The 20415-nt window shown below is 40.7% G+C and overlaps 1 long non-coding RNA gene across 2 annotated transcripts in view; it reads left to right on the forward strand.

Moving 5' to 3' along the window:
- The first annotated feature begins 671 nt into the window (after positions 1 to 671).
- Positions 672 to 20415, forward strand: part of LOC138794774 (uncharacterized) — a 45322-nt gene continuing 25578 nt past the window's right edge. Inside the window, exons 1-5 of one of the 2 annotated variants that reach the window (XR_011363497.1) lie at positions 672 to 746; positions 1882 to 1998; positions 2796 to 2914; positions 7481 to 7573; positions 8952 to 9191. This is a non-coding gene — a long non-coding RNA (uncharacterized lncRNA). The remainder of the gene's footprint in view (positions 747 to 1881; positions 1999 to 2795; positions 2915 to 7480; positions 7574 to 8951; positions 9192 to 20415) is intronic. The other variant, XR_011363496.1, reaches the window with a different exon arrangement.

The following is a 20415-nucleotide window of genomic DNA, read 5'->3' on the forward strand; positions in this document are numbered from 1 at the left end:
GGTCTCCAAACTGCGGCCATCCAGCTGTTGTAAAACTACATTTCCCATCATGCCCGGACAGCCAAATCCAAAGCTTTAGTTGTCCAGGCATGATGGGAGTTGTGGTTTTGCAACAGCTGGAGGGCCACAGTTTGGAGACCCATGAGTTAAAGGAATGAATAAATAACAATGAAGTCCTACGGTCCTTGTAAATCTAGAAAATTCATCTGTTGGAAGGCATTAACAAGACATAGGAGCTCTGAGCAGCTGCTGCTTAGCCTATGTGTCTCAGGAGACCCTCACCCTACTAACACTGTAGTGGTTACTTCCCGGAGAAGGCCATGATGCCCCTTCCAGCTTCTACGATGGTGTCTGCCTCCAGTTTCTTAATTTTCAATTCTATAAATCTCAAAACTAATTTGGATTCACATCTAGTCTAATATGAATCATTGCATATATCATACTCCTACCTTATGGTCTGGCATGTTAGCTTGTGAATGTGTCCCTTTCTTTCTGAGTAGATATATAGGGGGAGATTTATCAAACATGGTGTAAAGTGAAACTGGCTCAGTTGCCCCTAGCAACCAATCAGATTCCATTTTATTCCTCACAGACTCTTAGGAAAATGAAAGGTGGAATCTGATTGGTTGCTAGGGGCAACTGAGCCAGTTTCACTTTACACCACGTTTAATAAATCTCCCCCATGGTTTACATTGAATACAGTATATAATGCTGCACTGTGTGAACACAAGAATGTAAGCATTCAGGTAAAGCTTGTCATTTTCAGTAGGATATAGCTGCCACTTTACCTTGTTCCTTGGAATATTGGGTTATATAGCAATTGACCCTTTTATACCCAAATTGTAGATAGTTATTGTCATGACTGTACCTGTTGGGGCCTTGTTGCGGTCCTTGGCTCGAAAGGGATGACATAGACTGAACTTTTGGAATTGGTGCTTATTCTGTGTTTCATATGCTTCAGTGTGAACACAGCTTTATCCGTCTGCTCTGGTATTTATATTGCACCACACCCATCTCCTCCCTGTTTAGTTCTTATTGGCCACTTCACAGTTCACCTCTGTTTTACCTAGCTGATTGACATCTGTATTTCCACTTACTGTAGCTGGATTCTGGATCTCTGGTCCAATACCAATCTGGACTGGACCCCGACCTCTTATATATATATACTTCCTTAGTCTGTTAACTCTTTGCCAGCTACTAGTCTTCTTAGTTCTGTAAAAAAAAAAAAAAATTAAAAACAAGCTGCTAGTTTCTGCAGGGACCATCCCACAGCCATACAACTTGTCACTGGCCCACTGGAGGATCCATGAGGTATATGGGCCCCATAATGACAATAAATGATCAAAAACAACTCCCACACACTCCCCCATTGCTGCAGCTTTCCCTGCATGGGCTCTCCTCTTCTGTCATTCAGCATAGGCAGCAGGAGTTACAGATGTTGCCTGCACTGGAAGTCCCATCCACCTGTCAGTGTTCTGAAATTGACCTACGTGCATGCCAGGAGAGGTGCAGCAACGGGGGAGTGTGTGAGAGGTGAGCTGTTATCCCCCCCCCCCCATTCTTTACTGGGGGGGGGACTACACAGGGGTCATCTACTAAAGGGGGACATACTCATCTACTATAGGGTACATTTAATCTGCCACTGGTCCTACGCTATACATGGTATAATTTATGCTGGATCACATTCTATATTTGGTTAATGTACTAACCCTTTTTCTTCTTTCAAAATGTTTTTTAATCATTTTGAGAAATAATAAATATACTTGTACAAAAAATAATAAAAGGATACACTAGCATATACTAGTATCTGTGAAGCTGCGTGCTACAACTAGTGGTTACTGCTACCACTCAAAAAAAATCGTATCCTTTGTGACGTCACAGGTACTACGGATCGCTATCAGGATTCGTAATTAACCTGTGGGAAAGCCGACCCTATTGATGTTTCTACCAGAGACGTAAAGGACTACAAGTCAAAGTATAACCAGCTAAGCGGACTTGGTTAGTGGTGTTTTTTTTAAACCATACTTATGAAATAGAAGTGTAGGCAGTTCTTTTATTAGCTTTCCCATACTATTGGACATTTTATTAGCGCAGCACAACATGGTTATGTTTATTTGCAAATAATAAATACAGATTTATTATTTGGTGGCTCTCTGCATTTTATTAGAGTTCTGTTAATTATGGTTTGACCACAAAGAACACATAATAGGCACAATATAAGCACATTAATAGGCCATGCACTTGAGTGCCTTAGACAATTGCAACAACTGAAAAAAAATATTGATGCATGACATAAATTTTGCTTGTGGGCACTGCTGCACATTACAGCCAGTAGTTTCTCAGCAGACAGAATTAAGCAGTTTTATTAGTTTTATCAGTAACCGTCTACACCTTTTTTCCCTGATGGAACACATTTTGATTGGTTGGAACCAATAAAGATTATTGCCAACAAATGTTTATGGCCAGATTGTCAGTCTTAGATTTAATGGGATGACAACCCTGTGATAAAGCTGTCAGACAGGACTCACATAGCACTGTATCTATAAATGCTCCAAGCCTCTAAATAATATAGAAGGTAAAAGCAGAAACATTCCCTATCCAACTGGTTACATCCAATAAAAGGTCATTCAATTATCATTATACCTTCCGACAACCAACAATATTTTATAGAAGAGAATTTTAAATATAGTCTATAGCTGTTAGGCCCTATTCACACATCCGTAGCTCTGTCTGCAATTACTCATCCGTATTTTTTATGGATTTGTGGACTGATGTTTCTTCTGTAAATATTACAGATCTGCAAAAATTACGGAGGTCTCCATTGACTTCTATGGGACTATCCAATGTGTTGTAATTACGGTGTGTACTAGAGCTTGTCAGTAATTTTTGCGGCAACAGGAGTGAAATAATTCAGGTAAATATTTGCTCTTACTCATAGCCGTTTTAACCCTCTCATAGATAAAAATCTAAGCGGGAACATAAATAGGGGCGTAGTGTCAAAGGTTAGTTGTGATTAGACTAAGTGCTGTTCATTAACCTGACTGCACCTACTTTATGTACAGTAAGAAAGCCTAGGGGAGAATCACCTTCTGCTTATAGACAATGACTAGGCAATATCTTATCTTACTATACATTAATGTTCACACATCATATTTGTGCAGGAATACAGTGGTTCCTTGGATTACGGGCATAATTCGTTCCCGGACTCTACTTGTAATCCAAATCCACTCTTAAACCAAAGCAAATTTTCCCATAAGAAATCATAGAAATACAGACAATTGGTTCAACACCCCAAAAATAATGATTTATTATTCTGAATAACATTTAAAACAAATGAAACAAACAATCAGAAACAGCAGAATATGTGATATTATAAGTTACTGTACAGTAATGGAGAGAATGGGAAACACAAGGGCTGACAGAGACTGCAGGGAGCATGAAGGAATGAGCAGGGCAGATGTGGGCACAGTATAGCAGCACTCTCTGTCTGGGGAGAGAGGGGTTACAGCTATGAAGAGATTACCCCCACTGTCCTGTCCCCTGATGCAAGCCCAAGCCTGAAGTGGATCTGCTATGATTTGGAAGGTGAGGGAGACTTCCTGGGTCAGAGTACAGGGTTGTAGACCCTGCTATGCAGACCATGCCCCTCCTCCATGCCCCCTTGCGCTCCCACACAGTACAGGGAGCTCTTAAACCAAAGCAATGCTCTTAATCCAAGTCACAATTTTAAAAAAACTGTGAGCTCTTAAACCAAAACATTCTTAAACCAAGTTACTCTTAAACCAAGGTACCACTGTAGAGACCTATACCGAAAATAAGACCTGGCTTCATTTTACAGGCTTTTTGGAGTAGACTTTAAATATAAGCCCTAGTGCAAAAATAATCCTTAGTTATAGTCAGCTGACCAAATTCCTGACACTGGGTGGCTGAGCATCGGCCAATCAGTGCCAGACTTGTTATGCCCCGCCCCACCTGCTCAACACAAACTAAAGGGGAGGCAGAAGGGGGAAGAAGATGCACAGTAGGGGACATTGAATATGGGGAGATGGAGGATACATGGGTTAACTAAAGAGGGGGAAAGGAGGTATCAAGTATGGGGGAAACCACTAAAGAGAGGAAAGGGAGGTATACGATATGGGGGCCTTACTGCAGAGGGGGGGGGTATATAGTATGGGAGAAGAACTACAGAGGGGGGAGGGAGGTATACATTATGAGGACTACCTGCACAGGGGGGACAGAGGTATATGTATATGTATACAGTATGGATGTCTAGTTACAGGGGAATTTACAATATAGGAGCCTAACAACGGTGGGGCATACAGTATGGCAGCTAACTACCGTATAGAGTGGGGCTACAATATAGGGGCATACTGTGTTTCTCAGAAATTAAGACCTACCCCAAAAATAAGCCCTCAACCTTTTTTAGGGGGGGGGGGGGGGAAATAATATAAGAACCTGCCCTATTTTCAGAGAAACACAGTGTAAACATGAATAAAGGACAGGGAACATAGGCTGGAATATTCTTCCCATATAAAAAAAATAAACTTATAGGCTATGTTCATACTACGTAAGTACCAGAGTGATTATGGCCGTTGTTGATCACGGCCATGATTTCTACGGTACATACGAAGTTCTGCCGCTGAGGGAATCCCAGACGGAGTGTATACACATAGTATACACTCTGGCCGGGAGCCCTAGCTGCACCGCAAGAAACTGACATCTCAGTTTTCTGCGGCCGCTATTCAATGAATAGCAGCCGCAGAAAACCCTGTCAGTTCACACAATGGAGCATGCGGCTCTAGCCACACGCTCCATTGTGAGCAACGGGGAATTCAGATGCAGGCGCGCACAGATGCGCCCGCATCTGAATTGAGCGGCAGTAAAGATCATCCAGCCGGAACTGCAGGTCTCTTACGCCATGTGAACATTTTTTGCTGCAGAATTTATGCAAAGATCTGCAGCATATTACAGTACTATTCCTATACAAAGGTAAAAGTATGGAATTCTTTATTACTCTCAATAAAAATACTATGAAATACACGTATAGTACAACAAAGTGGAGTTAAAAGAAAATCATGCACACAGGAAAGTACTATCATAAAGACATATGTATAACACTTTAATTCCTTTTTGTGGTACTATATGTATTTTTATAGCATTTTTATGGAGATTAATAAAGCATGACATATTTTTCGGATTGGTATTGCCTTTGTATAGGAATAGTGTTGTCATGGCCTGGGGCAGGCGGTATGGTCATTGTAGGAGTATATATAAGCATATTACAGTAGCAGCAATGTGGCCGAGATTTGAGTAAATCTCATTCACATGGAATTTCACATCCATAGCGTGTCAGTGTATGCTGTAGAGTAGTTGTGTTTTTTTCCTGTTGATTTCAATGAGGATGTCACAATGAGGATGCAAGAAATAAGCTATTCTATTGTATTGTTGGGGATTTTGCTGAGTAAGCGCTGATTTTCACAGCTGCAGATTTTAGCACATTGATTTTTTTTTTTCATTTACATACATCACACTTACAATCCACAAAGGCAAGTCTGCAACGAAAAATAAAACGATCATTCCATATACCTCTGAGCCTTTACCCATGAAAACAATGAATCATTTACACTGAAGAGAATCAGCATTTTGAAACTATCCTTAGAGTGTATAAAATATTATACTTTCACATATGCAGCAGCTTTCTATTACCTAGAACCAATTATGTTCATAACATACACCTATTGATTAGTATTGATTGTCAATCAATCAAACCAGATCATTGACTAAAATTGTTACATCTATTACTTAGTCAAACGATTATCAATGTCTAGTTGGCTGATATCAACTGGCCATTTAGACACCGAAACATTTTGATAGGACCACTCCATCCCCCATCTTTCTGATTTACGTGTGACTAAACAATGTCACTCTGGCATTGGGTCAGTGCAGTGCGTTCCTATGGAGGAGGATGAGTGACATCATGGTCACATGTCCTTCCTTCCCCCATAGTGTGCCTTCTTATGGACTGGATCTCTGTCCAGCTTTACCAGACAGACAAGGGATGGTGGGGTAGGAGCTTTTTCATAATGCAGAACAAGGACAGAGACTGACTATAATCACTTTATAAGGGTCTTTTTACATGGTCCGATAAAGGACACAAAAAAGTGCTGATCAGTGAGATCATGCAGTCATTAACATGCATTGTTAACCCATGTTTTAGGAAAAATAAACCACTCAACATTTTTTTGGCCGTTTGACAGGTTTTTTTGCAGACGTCATTTTGTGCCCAATGTATTAAAACAAAAAAATACAAAAAATGTATTATTCCAAAAATGGCCAAAAACAGAGAAAAAAAGACATTGAGCATTGCAAGACATTTGAACGGTTGTAATCAATTGTCCGTTGTTCTATACTGTGTGAGTCTGATCGTTCGGCATTCATTCATGCAGTTGTTTGCACCCCTAGGGAGTCTGGGAAATCATGGATACAGCCATAGGCCATTGAAATGACACACGTTAAGACTCAGGACATGCTCGAGTTGCGCTCATCTCTAATACCCACACATTTTCTTGCACACATTAAAGCCATAAAACCTCTTCATGTTTTATGGAACAAAACCTAGATGACCATAGAACTCTATAAGAATCTATCTATGTTTGGTTTATTAGAATTACATTTATTATAAGGACTCTGTGCATGTAAATCCAGTTTATGGTGGTATAACTTGCCATTGACATAATGATCAATGCTATTAATCTAAATGATTATATGATCATTAACAATAATTGTCTTTTATTGGTTCTTCTGACCAATTTAAGTCTATTGCGTCAGTTGAAACCCTTATTATCCCATAGTTCTGTTACTGGAAAATGCTCTGACAGTTTTAGGCAAATACGTGTGAGGAAACATACAATATTTCCTACAATACAAACTATTTATACTTATTAGCGGGAATGGGGTAAGATTTATTTCCCTTTTTTTATGGTTTATATTTGTTTTGTAAATTTCTTAGAATTGGACATCTCTGCTGTGACGTTTATTAATGCCGCTAATTTGGCCTGTTTTGTTTTGTAAAAAATAAAAAATAAACAAACCTAAAAAAAATATAAAGTAAAAAGCTGCAGTAGATTTTACAGGCCACTTTTTTTTCAGATGCTTCTGTAACATCACTTTCCTTTAGGGACTAGATAAGTCTTTTGGGAAGAGTTTACAACATATAACATCATACAGAAATGATACTGAGGTTAATGTTACATCAGACCAAGCAGCGTAATAACACTTATAAAAGTTACAAAATGCATCAAAAGTACCTACTCTTTTTATATACATGAAGGGATGATGTATATTCCCTGAGTTATTTACTGTAAATCCTCAATTCTATTTTTACAACCAATTTATTTCTGAAATCTTGGATTTTTTTAAAGCTTTATCAAATATCACTATTATGTAACTACAGTACACAACAACATACTTATTGCTTTAGGCTCGTGCCAAGGATGTGATGATTGAAGGAATGATGGGGCTTCGAGTGTTATCATTGATACAGAGTATCTGACTCATCCACTAACAACTAGAGGTGAGTGTAACTCGAGCATGCTTGAACCGGATCGCTCGGCATTTGAATACCAGTGGCTGAAGAAGTTGGATGCAGCCATCAGAATGCCTGGAAAATATTGATACAGTCACCTATGCTAAATCTAACATCCTTACTAAATATGTACTCCACCTATCCCTGCCTGGCACTACCTTCTTAAAGGGGAACTACCTGTATTGACAGGTTAGACAAATTTAACCTGCTGATATGTCCCTATTGCTCTGTGCCGTTCTGGTGCAGTTAGTTATGTTTTCCACTGACCATTAGGAATACTGGGGCACCCATTAGAAGCACTGCCCACCCCATAATGCTGGTCTGCCCTGCCCCTCGCCCTCTTCAATAATTATCATTAGAAAGGGATGAGATGTCCGGGGACAGATCAGCGCTATGGGGTGGGCAGTGCTCCTAATGGGTGCCCCAGTGCTCCCTTACAGTTTTACTGGACTGCAAAGCACACGACTAACTGCACCAGACCGGCGCAGAGGAGGAAAGACAGAGACATACCTGCATCCTCAGCGTCTCCTGTGCAATAGGGACATATTAGCAGGGTAGATTACTCTAACCTGCTGATAGTTCCTCTTTAGGGCTACTTCACCAGTTTATCTGGTAGTTTTGCCTTTGTAATGGTGTGATATTACTGATCTGCTATCTTGTACCTCACCTGTGCCTGTTTATTGGATATCACTTCTGCCTAACCTGTGTGTGCTACATTGATCCCCACCCTGTATGGCCTGACCGCTGATCTTGAACTAGTGCCGCCTGTCACAACTCTTCTGTGAGAACCTGATGCTGTACCTGTGCCGTCTTCCATAACTCACCTGCTTAGCCCTGACTGTGCTACCAGCTGCCAGCCTACCACTCCCACTAGCACCGGCTTATGTTCTTTCAGTGTCCCTGGTTCTTTGGCCCGGAGCTGTTTGGCCCACTTGGCCAGCCATTACCCATATCATGACAACTGTTGGTGTAGCAACCTGGTACACTCTACAAGCAGAAGTCCAACTTCAGGAGACCATAACATTTTTGTGGGGTGTCCCAATTCTCATTAAACATTAAATGTCATGGAGAGAGGGATCAAATATGTAAGATTTGAATGTACCTGGTGCTAAGTTTTCACGAGCAATGCATGCTTAGCTTTGCTTGCATGTGGGGGAATGAAGAGCTCTGGGCTTTGGCAGCTTTTTGAGGTATTAGGTGTCATCTTCTATGTATAGTTCTTTCACTCTGATATCATTCTGGAAGGAGCCGAACATTCAAACACTTGATTTCAAGTTATATAACCTTTTGACATGTTTCGAGGCTTGTTTTCTGAGAACTTCTAGACATCCTTGTCTGTTTTCCTTCTATTTCTTTTTCTTCTCAGGGATATCCTATATTTTACATGACTGATGTATGTGGTGGGTGGCTCAAAGTGTATATCTGCTAGCAGAGGGAAACAGGAATCTATTCCTCCCTTGTGTCTATTTACTCGGATTTCCTCGTGTCATAAATCAATGGGACTTCCACTGCATTGTTTACTGTGCCTTGACACAAATTAGGAACTTTTCAACATGTGAACATTTGCTGCTTCCTGTTATCTCTTTGGTGGAATTCGAAACAAAAGGTATCATGACAAGTTTAAAATTCTATATACAGCTATGAAATACCATATATAACGTCATTATACTGAGGTGGTCTATGCCGCCGGCGAAAATTAATAGGCATATGATAAAGCAATCGGTAATTCATTTTAAGGGTACAAACACACACGCCGTATACGCAGCAAATACGCAACAGATATGCAGCAGATACGTAGCAGATTAGATCTAAATAACTGAACACAGCATCAAATCTGCTGCAGATCTGCTGCGTATCTGCTGCATATACGGTGTGTGTGTTTGTACCCTAAAAGGTGGTGAAGATTTAAAAACAAAAACAAAAAAAAACTCTAAAATCTTAAAATTGCTGTATCTAAATGTAGCCAGAATGAATATTTTATGTAATTTATAACTGTCATCGTAAAGATATTACCTCCTCATATTATTGTGCTTGTCCATCAAAAATGTGTTGAAAATATTTTCCTGCTTGATTAATTACCCCTCGCCACAAGAAGATTCGGCACAGCCATTACTTATTTATGAAGAGAAAGGTCACATATTTGAAGCACATATTTCTTCAATGGGTGTTGGTAGGATCCGAAGGAAAAGTAAATAGAATATATCAAAATATAGTATACAGTATTACAATTTATTATATTATACCTAAAAGAACGTCAGTGCTTACTGCATTAAGCTTTGCATGCATTTTGTCCAGTATATTTAGCATTAGCTTATATACACCTCAACATTGCAGCTAATAACATATGTGAAAAAAAATACTGAGCACATCAAAAAAAAAAAAAAAAAAAAAGGAAAGATAGAAATGTTTGTGGCCCTTAAAGGGAACCTCAGATTTATCTCCTCAGTACGAATGTCACCTTCTTGCTATCCAGGGTCCCAGAGTGTCTATCGGCTATATCTTCCTTCTTCTCCTGTCACTTTCTAAAGCTCAACATGGACAAAACAGAATTAACCATTTTTCCCCCATCTTGCTAATCTGTCAATCACTATCAATGGCTGCACTCTCTCCCCTGTCCCTCAACTCCGCTGCCTTAGGGTACCCTTTGACTCTGCCCTGTCTTTTAAACTGCATATTCAGGCCCTGACCACCTCCTGCCGCTTTCACCTCAAAAACATTTCCTGAATCCGCTCTTTTCTCACCCATGACTCCACAAAACTGCTGGTCCATGCTCTCATTATCTCCCGCTTGGACTACTGTAACATCCTCCTTTCTGGTCTACCATCTAACACCATTGCTCCCCTCCAATCTATTCTTAACTCTGCTGCCCGACTAATCCACCTTTCCCATTGCTTTGCCTCTGCCTCTCCCCTCTGCCAATTCCTTTAATGGCTCCCCATTGCCCAACTTATTCACTTTAAATTGTTTACCATGATGTACAAGGCCAGTCACAACCTGTCCCTTCCCCTACATCTCCGACCTGATATCCCGCTACCGTCCCTCACGCGACCTCCCATCCTCCAATGACCTCCTTTTGTGCTCCCCCTTGTTTGTACCTCACACAACCGCCTCCAAGACTTTGCCTGAGCCTCACCATACTCTGGAACTCACTACCCCGACACATCCGGCTCTCATCCACCATCAAGACCTTCAAAAATACCTGAAAACCCATCTCTTTAAACTAGGCTACAACCTATAATAATTCTGCATCACACTTGGCTGGCTGCACTTTACCTCCTGTTTCTCTCCCAGTACCTTATAGTTTGAGAGCTCTCAGAGAGCTCTCTCTCCTCCTGTGGGAGTATGGACCACAGTCTGGCCCTATGCATAACATTGATTGTTGATTTCTTTAAAAAAAAAAAAAAAAATTGCAACAGGTATGCTTTAAGAGGTTACATCGAATATTCAAATGCACAAAATAGAATATATAACTTTATCCTTTTTACTTTGGTTATTTTTTTTATTTTTTCATTTAAGACCAATAAAAATGTCTCTTGGGTTGGGTAATAGCTGGAACTATGTTTGTCCAAATATTTTCCAGACAATATCTAATTCAAACTATTGATTTATATGTTATTTATTAAAGACAAATTAAAGAGATCCCACCATGTGAAAAAAATGCAATTTAACTGAATGCAATCCAGGCCTTGGCAATCCTTACTTTTCAAAAGAGTCTCATGACAATAAGCTGATTGTGAAGAGTTTCCTTGCTAGACCCTTACCATCAGCTTTTATCTGTCGGAAAACAAGGCAGTTACACCCTGATGTACCAAAGTGTGTCAGAAACTGGTGTAAATTTTCCACAGCAACCAATCACAACTCGGCTTTTATTTTACCAGAGCTGAAAGATGAGCTGTGATTGGTTTACATCAGTTTTTCTTTTACCTAGTTTATTAAATCTTGGTCTTTGTTTTTATTTTTCTGCAGCACAATAAAAAGAGAGAATTTCACAGTTTCCATTTAAATCAATAAATTGTCTTTGTAATGCAGGACAGGACAGTCCCTGCATAGTAAGATAAACTAACAGGGCTTCAGAGGCATCCTTTGTCCATTAAGTACAGCAGAGGGTTCACTGCTGACAAGGATTTTGTAAATATATTACATTTCGTCTTGCACTGGTCTGAACACTGCTTTATTTTACTCTTTTCACTCTTTTCTGTGTTAATTGGATTCTACCGCATCCATCTGTTTTTCCTGCTAACTTTATTCTGGGCTGCAGACGGTTAAGCTAGTTGTGATCGACATTTACTTCACTACTGATATTTCTTTCTTACCTGTCTGTGTGGTCTGGATGTTTGAGGACTGGTCCAATCATGCCCTGGACAAGGACTCTACTCAGTGCTTGCTATAAGTTGTTTTGCTTAGAGTTAGATTTGGATTCCGGTATAGAACATGAATAGAAAGTCAGACAAATCATCAATAGTTTAACATAGTTTATTGAAAATATAATATATCACTTACCACACTGTCACACTTTATTAATGAGTTCCGAAATGGGTTTCTTCAGGAAAATATCACCAAGCCTTAGCGACAGGTCACTTCAAGGAGCTTTAGGCGTCCCCAATCACTGCTATCAATTGATGATCACAAAGGTATGGCTATATTTAACATCTTATATACCCTTATTTGCGTCATTAAAAGTAGGCAGTTGCAGGTGGGTTCCCACATCTGTAAGGCATCACTTATCTTACTAGGATGTTGTTCAACAAAACTGGCCAAATTCCGCCGAACGGCCTCCTGGAAGAAATACGCTTCCCATAACATATCAAGTCTGACAAAGTTCAAATTTAAAAATATTGTTCACTTACATAAAATGAAAAACAAGGTGAAAAACAAGGTTACATGAACTGTTTCACAACAGCCATCTTTGTATGGTGCAGCACCATTCTGTGTGGTTTGGCGGACTCTGACCGCCATCTTATATGCCACGGCAGTCATTTTAGCTTTTGTATCACAAGTCGAGTTTGGATTTGGCTTGCGTATACCTGTATCGCTATTTTGGTTCTTATGACCTCTGGCTTACCCTTCTCAGACTTCCCATTTCTACTTATTTGGTATTGTATTTGTCCGCTTGGTTTTATGACCCATTTCTGTTTGACTATTTTTAATGTTTGTTTGTCTTGTCTCGTTTCAGCATGCCCTTTGGCGTAGGAATAAAATGGTCCGTTGAGCAAGTAGGTACAGACATTTGGGGGCCTAGCACTAGGGCTCACTAGGGCCGTACGTTCCTAACAGAGACTCTTTATAGCTACTGTCCACCCTGTTCAGGAGATGAGGATCCAAAATAGGGAACCTCTACTACCTCAGAATTCTAAGAAAGGATATATGAAAATAGGTTTTCTAAAAATAAGACAAACCCTTTATGGCTGTCATTTCCTAACTACATCAAATTTCCACCTATTACTCAAAATTACTTAGCATATTTTGTGAATAAAGGGTGACTTAACCAAAGATAACCATATTTCTCTTAAGTTGAGGTCAGTCCTATTCTACCATACCAAACTCTACAAACCATTTTATGGACATTTCCTTTTACTCACCCAGGAAATAATAATCACAGACCATTACCTGTTCTTCATTAGACTTAACATTTATTAGTTATACTTCATGGAATGTGTTTATAACATTAAGTAAACCTAGATTTGTTAACAGACTACCTAAAGAGTGATTTATCACTCCAGATAATGTACATCCACTTCTCTAGACTCTATTGGTTATGTGTTCTCCATAACACTTGTCAACACTTACCGTTGCACGCAGTCATTTCAAGGCTGTATGTTTCTGCTCAACAATGGAATCTAAATCTAATATGATCTTAATGAACAGTTCTGCTGATGTTGCTTCCTTAGGAAGGTTAACACATGCCAGTTACCTCCGCAGTTACTCAGGAGAGTTACTAGCATTTTTTTTTTGTTCAAATTCTATATGTATAGCTGGCAAAGCTGTTGATCTACAACAGTAAATAAGCTCAACATTTACAAACCTTATCACCCTTTTGATTCTAGAATGTTTACATTAAAATAAAAATAAACCAAATGCCAAAGGATTGCTGAGTTTTGGTCGCACCATACATAAAAAGGTCCCATCTAAACCAAAATGGTACCAATAAAAATATGAACTATCCTGCAAAAAAATGCAACTTCTCTAAATAAGATGGCCCCATAATGACAAATAGATATGAGCAAATTTACAGTAGGACTTCGTTCCTATCTGCATTCTGCTCATTAGACTCTAAAGCTTTGAAGTTTTCTCTGCTTCCTGACGCTCCTCTCTGGGTACTGGGAAAAGATGGATCCAGACCTGGGAAACTTCTCCCAGTTTCCCAGGATTGGATCTATGTTTTCCCAGCACCCAGGGAGGAGGGATAAGTGGAGAGGGGCGGCACAGAGCAAACTTCATAGCCCGCAGGCTGATTAGCAGAATACAGATAGGAACGAAGTGCTTTGCTTCATTCCTATAGTAAATTTGTTCACCTCTAACGACGATAAATGATGGGAAAAAAACACTCCCCCGTTACTGCAGCTCTCCTGGTGCGCTCTGCTGTTCTGTCTTCACAATTAACCGAGAGCCGACAGGCGGCAGGGACTTGTGGCCCACGCAGTATATGTAACACATTCTGCCTGTTCCTAAAGACAAAAGAGGAGAGATGTAGCCATGGGGACATGTGGGAGGTGAGGTTTTTTTTATTCCCCATCACATATTGTCATCATGGTGGCCATCTACTTTAGAGGACTGCACAGGGAACCATGTTCTTTAGGTGAGCTGCACAGGGGGCCATCTACTTTTGGAGAACTACACAGGAGGTCATCTGCCAAAGGGGGACTACACAGGGGGGCATGTACTAAAGGGGACTACACAAGGGGACTTATATGAAGTAAGAAGGACGGCAGCAGAGTCAAAGAGACAGGAGCTAGGCCAGCAATGCCTCTCAGTAATACCTTTGGGCTGGATTATATCCTCCTTCACTGTATGAATCTAGTGCTTGCACCATTGCTAGTGAGGCAGTGCAAACACACTCATTTGAGCAAGCTCGATGCTCTAGGGTCCCATGCCAGTGCACAATGGGGTGGTGGGTCAGGCCAGGGTTGGCGGACAGCCCGAGGCTCAGGGTACATTTAATCTGTCACTGCCTTAATGCCAAAAGTTGCTGAGGAAGTAAGGGATTAACGATACAATTAATTTTAGACTTTAAGAATTAAGATATCAATCAACCATTTTTTTTATTTCATATAGTAACCACATAAAAGTGATAATACATTTTTTATGCAAACGTCCCATATCCAAATATGTGATGTATAGCTGTCTCCAGTAATCAAATTAGACCCAAAAGTCACTATCACACTAATGCAAAGCTACTCACTTTCAGATAGTGACCTCAAGTTCTTCCCACATGACCAGGCTTTAATGGCCCGTGTAGAATGAGGGAGCACACAAACAAAACTAACCTCTCACCCAACGAAGGAGGCAAGGCACAAGATAAATTGACTTCATCTGTTTCTGACTGCTTGACATATGCATGCCTAATCTGGATGAGGAGGACGGATCCAGAATACAATATTGCACACTATATGACTTTATCTCCAAAGGCCCCCTTTGTTTCCATAAATTTTCAGCTCTGCTATTTTTAAGAAATTCTGATTTACTGCATGTGATACGGATACAAGAAGTCACCTAGAATGCTTCTTCTTACTTGTTTTTAACAGTTCTATTCACTCATTAAGCTGAGTGGACTCCATAAGGCGGGGGGGGGGATTTATTATTTTTTGCTGAATTGCGTTTGCATGACAGGCACTGAACTTTGGCGCTAGAGATGATTAAGGAATAGTAAATTACCCATTATGTTTCTATGCTTTTACTATAGATTTTTTTTTTAATAAAAAAAAAAATACAGAAGTATTCTTAAGGTGTGTAGACATATGCCAGAGAGGAGAGAAGATGGGAAGGGGTGGGGGCGCCTCCTGGTGCAATAAAAGATGACAAGAGTAGCAAGCACAGGGGAAGAAAGTGTTGCACTCACCTAGTAGAGTTGTGCTGGATTATAGGCACAACTCTATATCAAGCATGGTAGATAGAACACCGCAGCTCCTGCCGGGGTACGTCCAAGGGAGTCGTACAGTCAATGATGAAGTATACCAGCCGCAGCAGGCTTTAGGACCATGTGGGGTCCCGGCTTGAATAGGGCGCAGGTGTCCAGTAAACCACAGATTAAAGCGGTTGTTTCATGGAAAGGGTATTTATTAAAATCACGACGCGTTTCGGCCGCCAAGTATGAGGTGGCCTTTCTCAACTTGAGAAAGGCCACCTCATACTTGGCGGCCGAAACGCGTCGTGATTTTAATAAATACCCTTTCCATGAAACAACCGCTTTAATCTGTGGTTTACTGGACACCTGCGCCCTATTCAAGCCGGGACCCCACATGGTCCTAAAGCCTGCTGCGGCTGGTATACTTCGACATATGCCAGAGTTATTCTGTATAAAATGGCGTAACATGGTACACTGTCTGATTGATAAAGCATACTACACGTCATAGATAAAGTAAAGCATTTCTGACTCCACTTGTTATTGCATCAAATGTCTGGCCACCTTTTATCATGATTATTAAAATTACCAACAGTGCTGACTGGGAGGCACTTACTATTTCCTGTGTACCTGTTTAGTAGCTCCACCCCCTTTCTGGTCCCCTTGAGCCACCAGACGGCTCCTCTGTCCATACATGACTTCATATGGAGGATCATGTGACCAGACATGCCACTGTACCATCTTCAGAGCAATATACTAAACTAAAGGAGCGTAGGGGCCGTGGAGAGACTCTGGGTCAGATTTATGAATCTGTGCCCCTTGTGTATACCATGGAAGAAGTGCAAATTTTACACCTTGGTGTACACCAACTATAAGACCTGCTTGCAAGGGGGGTGGCATGGTGAGGAGGAGGCGTGGACTCCTCTTGCACCTAATTTTTCAGGGTTTACACCTTTAAAGAGGGGTAAACCATGTCAGAAATCTACACCTTCTCCGGAAAGGGTAGAGATTTTTACACAATCCCGAAGACGGGTGCAGGTCCCGCCAAATTTACAAAGAGGTGTGTGCCTCTTAGTAAATCCAGCCAGGTAAATTGGGGCAGGCTTTATTTAAAGAGGACCTGTCACCCCCCGTGCCGGGGTGACAGGCTCCCGAGCCCCCGTTAGAGCCCCCTATATTCACGTGATCCCGCCGGGTCCTGCTTCCTGGGCCGGCCAGGTCACGGAGATATCAGCGCCCGAAGCCCGCCGCGCGCGCTGACAGGAAAGTCCGATGCCCATAGAGAATGACGGAGCATTGGACTCCCCATTAATTCTCTATGGGCGTCTGACTCTGCTGTCTCTGTGATATCTCCGTGACCCGACCGGCTCAGGAAGTGGGACCCGGCGGGATCAAGTGAGTATAGGGGGCTGTAACGGGGGTCAGGAGCCTGTCACCCCGGCACAGGGGGTGACAGGTCTCCTTTAAGATGAGTATGCCTGTCTTAATAAATCTCCCCCTTGTGTCAGTGGTGTGAGTGGCAGCTCCTGCACAGAGCAAGTAAGGAGATCGGGGCATCAGCAGCCCTGAAGTTCCTGACACAAATGTTGGTGGCAATAGAGCTGTGTATCAGCTCTTACTGCTGCCACACATAGTAAAATTTTATATATATATATATATATATATATATATATATATATATATATATTTATTATTTTTTTTTTATTTTTTTTTAATAGTAGTACTTTTTCTTTTCAGTTTTTATATTACAAAGTTACATGACTTCATTCATGAATGAGTATTTATCATTGTAACCTGAAATAATGTGGGAAAAACAGTACTTACAAACATTATGCAAGATTCATAGAAGTACGGCGGATACACTTGCAGCTCTGCACAGTCCTAGCTCCACACCTTTGTTTTCTTACAATGCACAAAGCTCCAGAAATAAACCTTCTGTTTGTGAATCCTATATCTACACAGTGTTCAGGAGTTATTGTCATTGTACCTGCAAGGTTTAGTAATAGATCAAGCTAAATCAATATCTCAAAGATTTGCTCAGTGAAAGGACTGTGTGAATAGCTACATGCACAAACACCAGTTCAGTAAACACAAAAAGCTTTTTATGCTATGCCAGACGTGAACAAAAATGTTTTATCTTGGCAAAGCTGCATAGGTGATATTGATGTCATTACTGCCACATCATCTAGTAAGGCAAAGAGCTGAAGACTGTTTGAAGAGAAATACTCCTAGAAAGAAGGGAGGCAACTTTTTATGTATTCTACTATATTTACACGTTGTACAAAAATGGCATTTTCCAAATGAAGAGGCCCACTTGCCCATTGGGGTGTTTCAGAATTTATGGGGTTTATAGTGTATTACAATTTGGGAGTCAAATGTTTGGAGGTATGTACATGTTTGTTGTACACGTTTTATGCCTGGAAAAATTGGGTTATGACTAGAAAAGTTTCTTGTTAGGGTGCGTTCACACTGAGTAAAACAGGCTGAATTCCGTGGTGGAACCCCCCGCCACCAAATCCCGCCTGCCAGTGTGTCAATGGGATGCCTCGCATCAGAGGCGCGCGAGGCATCCCACTGACACACTGAGGCAGGCAGGGTTCCGTGGTGGGGGTTCCGCCGTTGTATTTCGCTTGTTTTACTCAGTGTGAATACTAACGATATCCACAGCTTCTTGAAAATGTAGAAAAACTCTATTGGGCGTCCAACATCAGGCAGAAGAAAAACACACAGTTAAAAAACACGTCAGTGCTCAGAGTGAACATATCCTGTGGGTTCACACCTGTATTTTTCTCTGTTATTGAACAGACTTGTCCATATCAAAGGGGAACTATCAGCAGGTTTGACTAATTTAACCTTCTGATAGCTTCCTATTGTGCATGGGGTGCTGAGGATGAAGCTATGTCTCTTACCTTCATCCTCTGTGCCATTCCAGTGCAGTTTCAATGTAACTGCCCCCAGATTGCCGATCCAGGCCCCCAGATTGCCGATCCAGTCTGCCCCCAGCCAGCCCACTCCATTGATATTCATTAGATGGGATGGGCTGTCCAGAGCTGGATCGGCGCACTGGGGGTTGAGAACTACAATAAAACTGCCCAGGAAAGGCACTGAGGATGATGGTAAGAGACATACCTTCATCCTCAGTTGCACATTACAAAATAATCGATTTTTTTTTAATGGTTCATTTGCATAGTGGCTTTAAAAAACTGGACTGTTTACATCCATTTGCTGCTTTCGGCATCCTTTTGCTTATCAGTTTATATTCCTTACTGGTTTCTCTCCTCCTTTGCACATGCTCAGTAAAAAAACTGATAATGACGGATAACTTGCAAATGGGCATGACAGATCCGCTAGTTTAAGTTTTTCTGTCAGCAAAACAGAAAAGAGAAACGGAATTGAGGCAGAGGGTAAAACACTGGTGTGAATCCAACCTAAAGGGGCATTCAGACATTCCATATACAGACGATGTGCTACAAACGGAGTTTGTAATCATGGAACGTGTAAATGCCCCCTTAGGCTATGTTCCCATTACGTTTTTTTTTAAGAACGAATGCTAATTGCAATTAAGAACGAATGCTAATTGCAATTAAATCAGCGACCATTCTTTTCTGCAGCGATGGCATTGCATTAAATTCAATGCAATTGCCGCCCACTGTGTACTGACATCTGTATTTTAACGTCCATTCTTTAGAACAAGCGTTAAAATAATGAACATGCCTATTCGGCAAACAGCGTCCGGAAAGTATGGCCGGCGTCCATATTTTACATTGTAGTCAATGATTAATTGAATTGCGGGCACACTAAACAATGCCCGCAATTCAATTGTAAAAAGATAAAGTTCCTGCAGCCGATACAGTAGTATCGGCTACAGGAACATGCCGAACGCCACCCGGTGTCCGGCAGTATAACACTGTCCCTTGCAACGGACGGTGTTATACTAAGTGTGAACATAGCCTTAGACGGTACCCAGTGGTAGATACAGATGCAAATAATCAAATTAAAACATAAAAGGTAGGTTATAAAAAAAGTGCACAAAGTAAACCTATGATGGAAGTTTTTCACAAGTTGACTAACATTTACAGGAAACAATATAAATGTTGTCACATAGCTTATAAAGCTGTCAGCAGCTTTCAGGAAATACAGATACAAGCACCACATTAACATAACTTTGTTATACAGTATTCTTTATGTTTGATGTAAGACAGAACGAGCAGGTATAATGCTGGGGCACAATGTTTTTCCTTCACATGAATTAAAAACAGGTCTAAAGTTTTTTTTTTTAAAGTTTCTTCTTCTCAAATTACCGCTCAAGGGAAAGAATAATATTTAACCACTTAAAGTGTAATATACATGGAACCAGGAGCTTAACAGTTTACCACATTGTTCTGGTCTTAGGATTTAGCTTTCAAAACCCAAAGGACTTTTCCTAATGTCTTGCTTGGATAGAAATTGACATTGCCGGACCTTCATAATGCTATGGGAAAAGAGGATCCAAATAATTCTCAAGGCAGAAATGTTTTCTTAGATGCTCTAGTTTTCTCAGAAGGTCATTTATTATCGTGTTAGAAACTTAAAGAGATTTTGCTACAAAGAACGTGCAGTATAAGAAATGAATAGATGTAAAGTATTAGAAACATCCTTTGCACAGGAATTAGAATTTACTTTAGTGACTTCTAAGTTCGGCTGCTTAGGCCGTATATTATATTCTGAACTTTCCTCATTGTGGGCAGGCTGGGAATGTGGGAAGACTACTTAAATTACATAGGACATTCTT

The sequence above is a fragment of the Dendropsophus ebraccatus genome, chromosome 6, assembly GCF_027789765.1.
Source record: "Dendropsophus ebraccatus isolate aDenEbr1 chromosome 6, aDenEbr1.pat, whole genome shotgun sequence".
NCBI lineage: Eukaryota > Metazoa > Chordata > Amphibia > Anura > Hylidae > Dendropsophus > Dendropsophus ebraccatus.